We start from the raw sequence: 6,057 nt of genomic DNA, 5'->3' as shown, positions 1-6,057 counted from the left end.
CTCCTCCTCTTCCTCCTCCTCCTCCTCTTCCTCCTCTTCCTCTTCTTCCTCCTCTTCCTCTTCTTCCTCCTCCTCTAGTTTTTTTTTTTTTTAAAGGAACTCATATAGGATCTACAGATCTGCTCTAAGACTTTCCTGATTGGGGCTGGGAACACAGCTCACTTGACAGAGTGTAGTTCAAGGCCATTCTTTTTTTGTTTTTTTTTTTTTGTTGTTGTTGTTTTTTTTTGTTGTTGTTGTTTTTTGGTTTTTCGAGACAGGGTTTCTCTGTGTAACCCTGGCTGTCCTGGAACTCACTCTGTAGACCAGGCTGGCCTTGACCTCAGAAATCCACCTGCCTCTGCCTCCCAAGTGCTGGGATTAAAGGCGAGCACCACTACTGCCCAGCAAGGCCATTCTTTACTACATTATTAAGGCTAATCCAGAATTCATGAGAATCTATCTCATAAAATAAAAACAAAATAAATACCTTAAATTCATTTTCCCTTCTCCCAAGTTTCTTTACTTTTTATTTTAAAATCTATTTTCTGTAGCAGCTCTGTTTTCTAGAAATGTAATGACACGCAGAACTTTAAGTGTTATAAAAGCTGTATTGAATATTTAAAAAGACATCAGAGCTGGATGTGGTAGCAGAGGCAGATGAACCTCTGTGAGTTCCAGACTAGCCAGGGCTGCATAAGATCTTGTCCCAACAACAAAAAAGGTTGAAAAGAAAACAGAAAAAGAATTCTAATAAATCTCACTTAACCAGATATGTTCATTTTAATGTATAACTAATATAGAAAATATTAGTGAGAAATTTTACATTTTAAAATTACTGTTTAATATCCAATCACCCAATATGATGTATATTATTTTACATTGATGGGCTTCTTGGCTGTGTGTTCAAGTATGGTACATATTTTAATTTTCGGAACATTTCAATTTGGGCCACCAACATTTTATCCACCTAATTAGTATATGTGGCTCCTGGCTTCCACATTGGAGAAGATGGTTCTAGAAAGCAGCTAGCATTTATTGAGGGTTTACTATGTCCTGAGCACTGCCCATGGGTTACCATGTGCAGACTGTAACCCACTTAGTATTATAATCGCTCCAAGAGGCTGTGCCTGTCATCGTCTTAAGCACGATTGCTCTTGCAAGGACCTGCTCATGAAAGTCCAGGAGGTTTGCAAACCACTTTTCTGCTGGGATTGGGTAGAAGTCTGACTGTGAGGATGTGGGGAGAGAGGCGGTGAGAGAACTGGCCAGAGACTAAAGGATTCAGGAAGTTGTAGGGTCAGCTGGGTGTGATGACACATACTTAAAATCCCAGTTCCTGGAGAGAGAGAGGCAGAAGATTCACTTTGAATGTTGGGGCTTGGTGCTTGTGGGCAGCAAAAGTCCACCTGTACCCCCGACTCTGTGGGAAGCAGGGCAGCGCGGTGCATTCATTCAGACTTCTTGGGACTTTTTCTCAGCAACTTTGGCCAGACTTTCCCCAGTCACATTAGTCTCTCCTACCCAACATGGTAAAGGCTTGTGAAAACAAACTGGCTTTCTTCACCACTGACCTCCTCCAGGAGCCCACCCGGTTGCTAGAGCTCAGGACAGTCCTCTTGAGGAGGGTAGTGGCAGAGGAGGGCTTTTAAGGTCATATCTAGTCTTACCCCACCCCATCTGCAGCCACATCTGGTTTGCTAATTAAGACCTCCTCCAAAAGCTTTAAACACACACACACACAGATATCTGACTTTCCTAAAGAAAAGAGAGTTGTGTTCATTGCAGTTAATTTTTCCTTGGCTTTGTACTTTTCTTTCATTGAAAAAAAAAGAAACAAAAACAACAACCAAACCAACCAACCAACCAACCAACCAACCAAACAAACAAAAAAACCCAAAACAAAAACAAAAGACAAAGAAAAAAGAAAAGGTTGGCCTTGGTTCCTATAGCAGTTGCTTAGATCCCACTTTGGTAGAGCCTGGACCCCAGCATTCTGAGTTTCCATAGGGAAATTAAGCATTTCCTGCCACAGGAGCACTTGAAGTCCTCATGGTTAACCCAGGAACTCACTTTGGGGCAGGTAAGTCAGGCTGACTAGGGAACCTCCCACTCTCTGGGGACAGAAGTCTACTCCATGAAGGAGACTCGTGTTCCCTACGAGAAACAGGGAGCAAAGCAAAGAACCTCTCATAGAACAACGCTAAAGTTCACACAGGGTGGGGGAAGAGGGTGGGGACTCACAAACCATAGAGTGGGGCTTCAGGACTTCAAAGTGGAAAGACACGAAAGGAGGCTCTTAGTGACTTTGATACACACAGGACTTACTGGGCTGGCCTTGCAGGGTCACAGAACCCCACTGGTTCTCCGAGGACTCTCAGCTTCCCTTGGCCACGCCTCCACCTCCTCCTCTCCCCGCTCTGATCAGCAACTCTGATACCAACTTCTGGCTCAACAATCATGAGGTGTCCCTTTGTGGGTTTCTAGGAATTCTTCTTTCTGAAGTGATAGATTGTTAAGGTTGTATGTGTGCCAGAAGTGGGCACACTCATCATTTGTCACAAAGGACAAGAGGGAGTATGGATAAATTGAATGAGGACCTGCACCCACCTGGTCCTCTGGGTGACTCCACGATCCCCTTTCCTTGGGCTCAGGTTCTTACAGGAGGCTTGACTTCTCTTTGGTGGTGGCAGGCAGCAGCACAGGTTTCTGAGACAGTTCATGATTGTCTTCTTTATCCCCTTCCAGCGGCGATGCTGGTTACCAGGGGAAGCTGGACCTACATCCTGAGACTGGCCATTAGTAGTTGTCTCTTTGTGAATGGTGGCCATTTCCTGAATGATGGCCTCTTCCTGTGTGATGGTCTTTTCCCCCATGAGGGTCTCCTTTTTGCAAGATATCCCCAGAAAGGGAACTGTGAGAGTTACACTTTTAGCTGCTGGCAGGGATTCCCAGAGTTCTTCTTGGGGGACATATTCCTATCTATGTCAATTGTACTCTCATTCTGTATGGTCCAGGAAAGATGCTGTATAGAAATTGAGATGGGTGGACATGTGCACTTAGCTACCATAAAACAGAATCTTAGACGGTAAGAAATTCTCACTGATTTCTAACCTGCTGCCCATGAGGAAGTCAGCCACAGGACAGTCCAGGTGGGAGAGCTGGGGAGGCTGGGTCCACATTGGCTGGCAGCATACAGCCTTCTGCCCCCATCTGGAATTCTCCTCCATCTCCTGGAGCTTAGATGAAGGTGAGGAGAAGGTGAAGGTGGAGAGAAGAGGCTCAGAAGTTCTCCTTAGGAAGCAGGGAAGGTGTGAAGATCTTCCAGGCCTGGCTGCATGCATTGCAAGGCTTTCCCTTGGTGGTGGGAGCCGCTGCCCCTAGGTGACTGGTGTTGTAGAATCAGGTAGGTTGTCATCACCTCATTGAATTTTTGCTCTCTCAGAGAGTTGATAGTGTTTCTTCAGCCTTATACCCCGTGACTCTCATGGTCTTGACAATGCTAGGGCTCTGGTGTCTCGGAAACTCTGTGTAGAAGTAGGTGGTAAGTATGCCTCGCTGTCCCTGATCAAGGGGGTGTGTCATGATTTGGTTTATGGGGGGTTTCCTGCAGGGACTGTTCATCAGCAGCTTGATGATGATGTCAAAAATATGGGTGGAAACATGAGGAGGCATGCTGAAGTTTGCAGCAATGATCTGCTGCCTCAGGTCAGCAAAATAACCGCCTCGGAAAGGCAGGTGCCCGGCAACCACGAGGAAGATACTGCTGGGGCAGCCCTCATAGTCCTCAGCTCGAATGAGTCCTGGTGACAGTAGGGCAGTGTGCCAAAGCTATCCATCAGCTTCTGCCCAGGAATCACTGTAGCAGCCAGGCCAAAATCTCACGGCTTGGCGGTCCTCCGGTAGTTGATCCAAAAGTTGCTGACACAAACTATGACATAGGTCTGGTTGACAAGGACCAACTGCAAACTGAAAGAACACAACAAAGGATCACAGACAGTAAGAGCTGCTCACCGGAAAGGACAACCTTCCTCTCAGTTGATCTCACCACGCACTGGGATTAAAGGCACCAAGACAATCAGGTTCATGAGAAGCGGATAAGACAACGGACACTCCCAAACCCACAGTGTCCAGGCTGGGGAGCTGGCTCTGGAGTCCAGAAGGTCTGCTACTCCTGCAGAAGACCTGCATTTGGTTCTCAGGATCAGGATTAGGTTCTCTCCAGCTCCAGGAGACTTTACACCTAGACTCTAAGGGCACCTGTACAGCACACTCAAAGGTACTACAGGACACTTAAAATAGTGATGAAAAGCATTCCGTATAACTTAATGTAAATGACCTCTGAAGGTTAGAAGAGGCCACCAGATTCCCTGGAAGTGGGACTATAGGCAGTTGTAGTGAGTGTTTGGATTCTATAAAAATCCAATTGCATTATGTGAATGCTATGATTCTAATACCAAGTGTGAAATAAGTGGCTCCCAACCACCTGTAAGCCAGTTCCAGAAAAATCTGACTCCCTCTTCTGACCTCCATAGATGGCACCAGGGATGTGGGTGGTACTCAGACCGCATGGAGGCAAAATACGCATAAAATGAAAATAATAAATTATTCTAACTTAAAAGTATTACTTAAAAATTAAAAAAAGTAAAATGGAAAATAATAAATGTGAGGAGCTGGTTTGGCTGCGGCCCCTAGATGGCGCCTGGGACTGCTGCCAAGTCTAACGGCTGACAACTGACATCCTCATATCCCTCAAGAGAGCCACGTCCGTTAAACTGCACTGCACAGATGCACCACGACGAAAGATCAAATGACGTGACAAATGTAGTCCTGAGCCAATGAACTATGCCTACGTGGAATGGGGTAATGGGGAGTGGACTAGAGGGTATAAAAGGGGATGGCCGAGAGAGATCAGGAAAGAAAGGGGGATCGTTTTAGTGCACATAGTTATGTTCCTGAATAAACTGCTTTGAGAAGGACATCGGTTTCGTCGCTTCTTTTCTGCTGGTCGGAGACGGCAGCGACAAATGGTGGCCCGTACGGGGATGATGTGGAATCGCTACTTGTTTCTCTGCCTCAGGTACTTGTCCTGCCTCTCCACTCGGCCAGGTACAGGGCTAGCTTCTCGTCCCTGTCATCCACCCGGGGAGTGCCTACAGTTTCGCCTTTGCGGTTCTGGGCCGGCTCGCCGCTGCTCCGTGCAGGAGCCGGAACTGAGTGAACCTTGGCTTCGGGGTCTTGCTGTTGGAGCGCGTCAGACCCGGAGGCTTCGCTGCGACCGCTCGCCCGGTCCTAACCTCAGGAACTGTGCTCCGACCGGCGTTCTTCACCCCACGGGCCGGGGCTGGCGCCGGGCTCCGGGCCGATCGGGGCCAGGGCAGGGGCCTGGTGCTGGGAGGCCGCCAGGGCCTGGAGGTGCTCGATCAGTTGGAAGTTCCTGTCGAGAGCATCGCAAGCGGCGTTTGGGGCCGGGGTCGCGGGCTCGTCGGGCTGGAGCAGCTCTTCCAGCAGCCTGGCAAAGGAACCGCGACGATCCGGAGGCGGCGACAGCTGGGCGGCGGAGGCCATGGGGCAAGGACTACTACCAGACGCTGGGCCTGGCCTGCGGCGCATCCGACAACGAGATCAAGCCAGCCTAACGCCGCCAGGCGCTGTCCAACGTCGAGATCAAGCCAGCCTAATAGCCGCCAGGCGCTGCGCTACCACCCGGACAAGAACAAGGAGCCTGGCGCCGAGGATAAGTTCAAACAGATCGCCGAGGCCTACAACGTGCTCAGCGACCAGCTCAAGTGCGAGATTTTCGACCGCTATGGAGAGGAAGGCCTGAAGGGTGGTGGCCCCAGTGGCGGGAGCAGTGGTGGCGCTAATGGTACCTCTTTTAGCTACACATTCCACGGAGACCCCCATGCCATGTTTGCTGAGTTCTTCGGTGGCAGAAACCCCTTTGATACCTTTTTTGGGCAGCGCAACAGGGAAGAAGGCATGGACATCGGTGACCCATTTAACTTTCCAATGGGTATGAGTGGCTTCACCAACGTGAACTTTGGACGTTCCTGCCTTCTCAAGAGCCCACCCAGA

At 48.8% G+C, this 6,057-nt stretch overlaps 2 pseudogenes; one reads left to right on the top strand and one right to left on the bottom strand.

Moving 5' to 3' along the window:
- Window positions 1-3,420: 3,420 nt before the first annotated feature.
- Window positions 3,421-6,057, bottom strand: part of LOC110316852 — a 15,886-nt pseudogene continuing 13,249 nt past the window's right edge.
- Window positions 5,007-6,057, top strand: part of LOC110316071 — a 1,783-nt pseudogene continuing 732 nt past the window's right edge.

Source organism: Mus pahari, chromosome 2 (genome assembly GCF_900095145.1).
Source record: "Mus pahari chromosome 2, PAHARI_EIJ_v1.1, whole genome shotgun sequence".
NCBI classification, from domain to species: Eukaryota; Metazoa; Chordata; class Mammalia; order Rodentia; family Muridae; genus Mus; species Mus pahari.
Note: the sequence above shows the minus strand (reverse complement) of the source record. Positions and strands in the feature narration are given on the sequence as shown.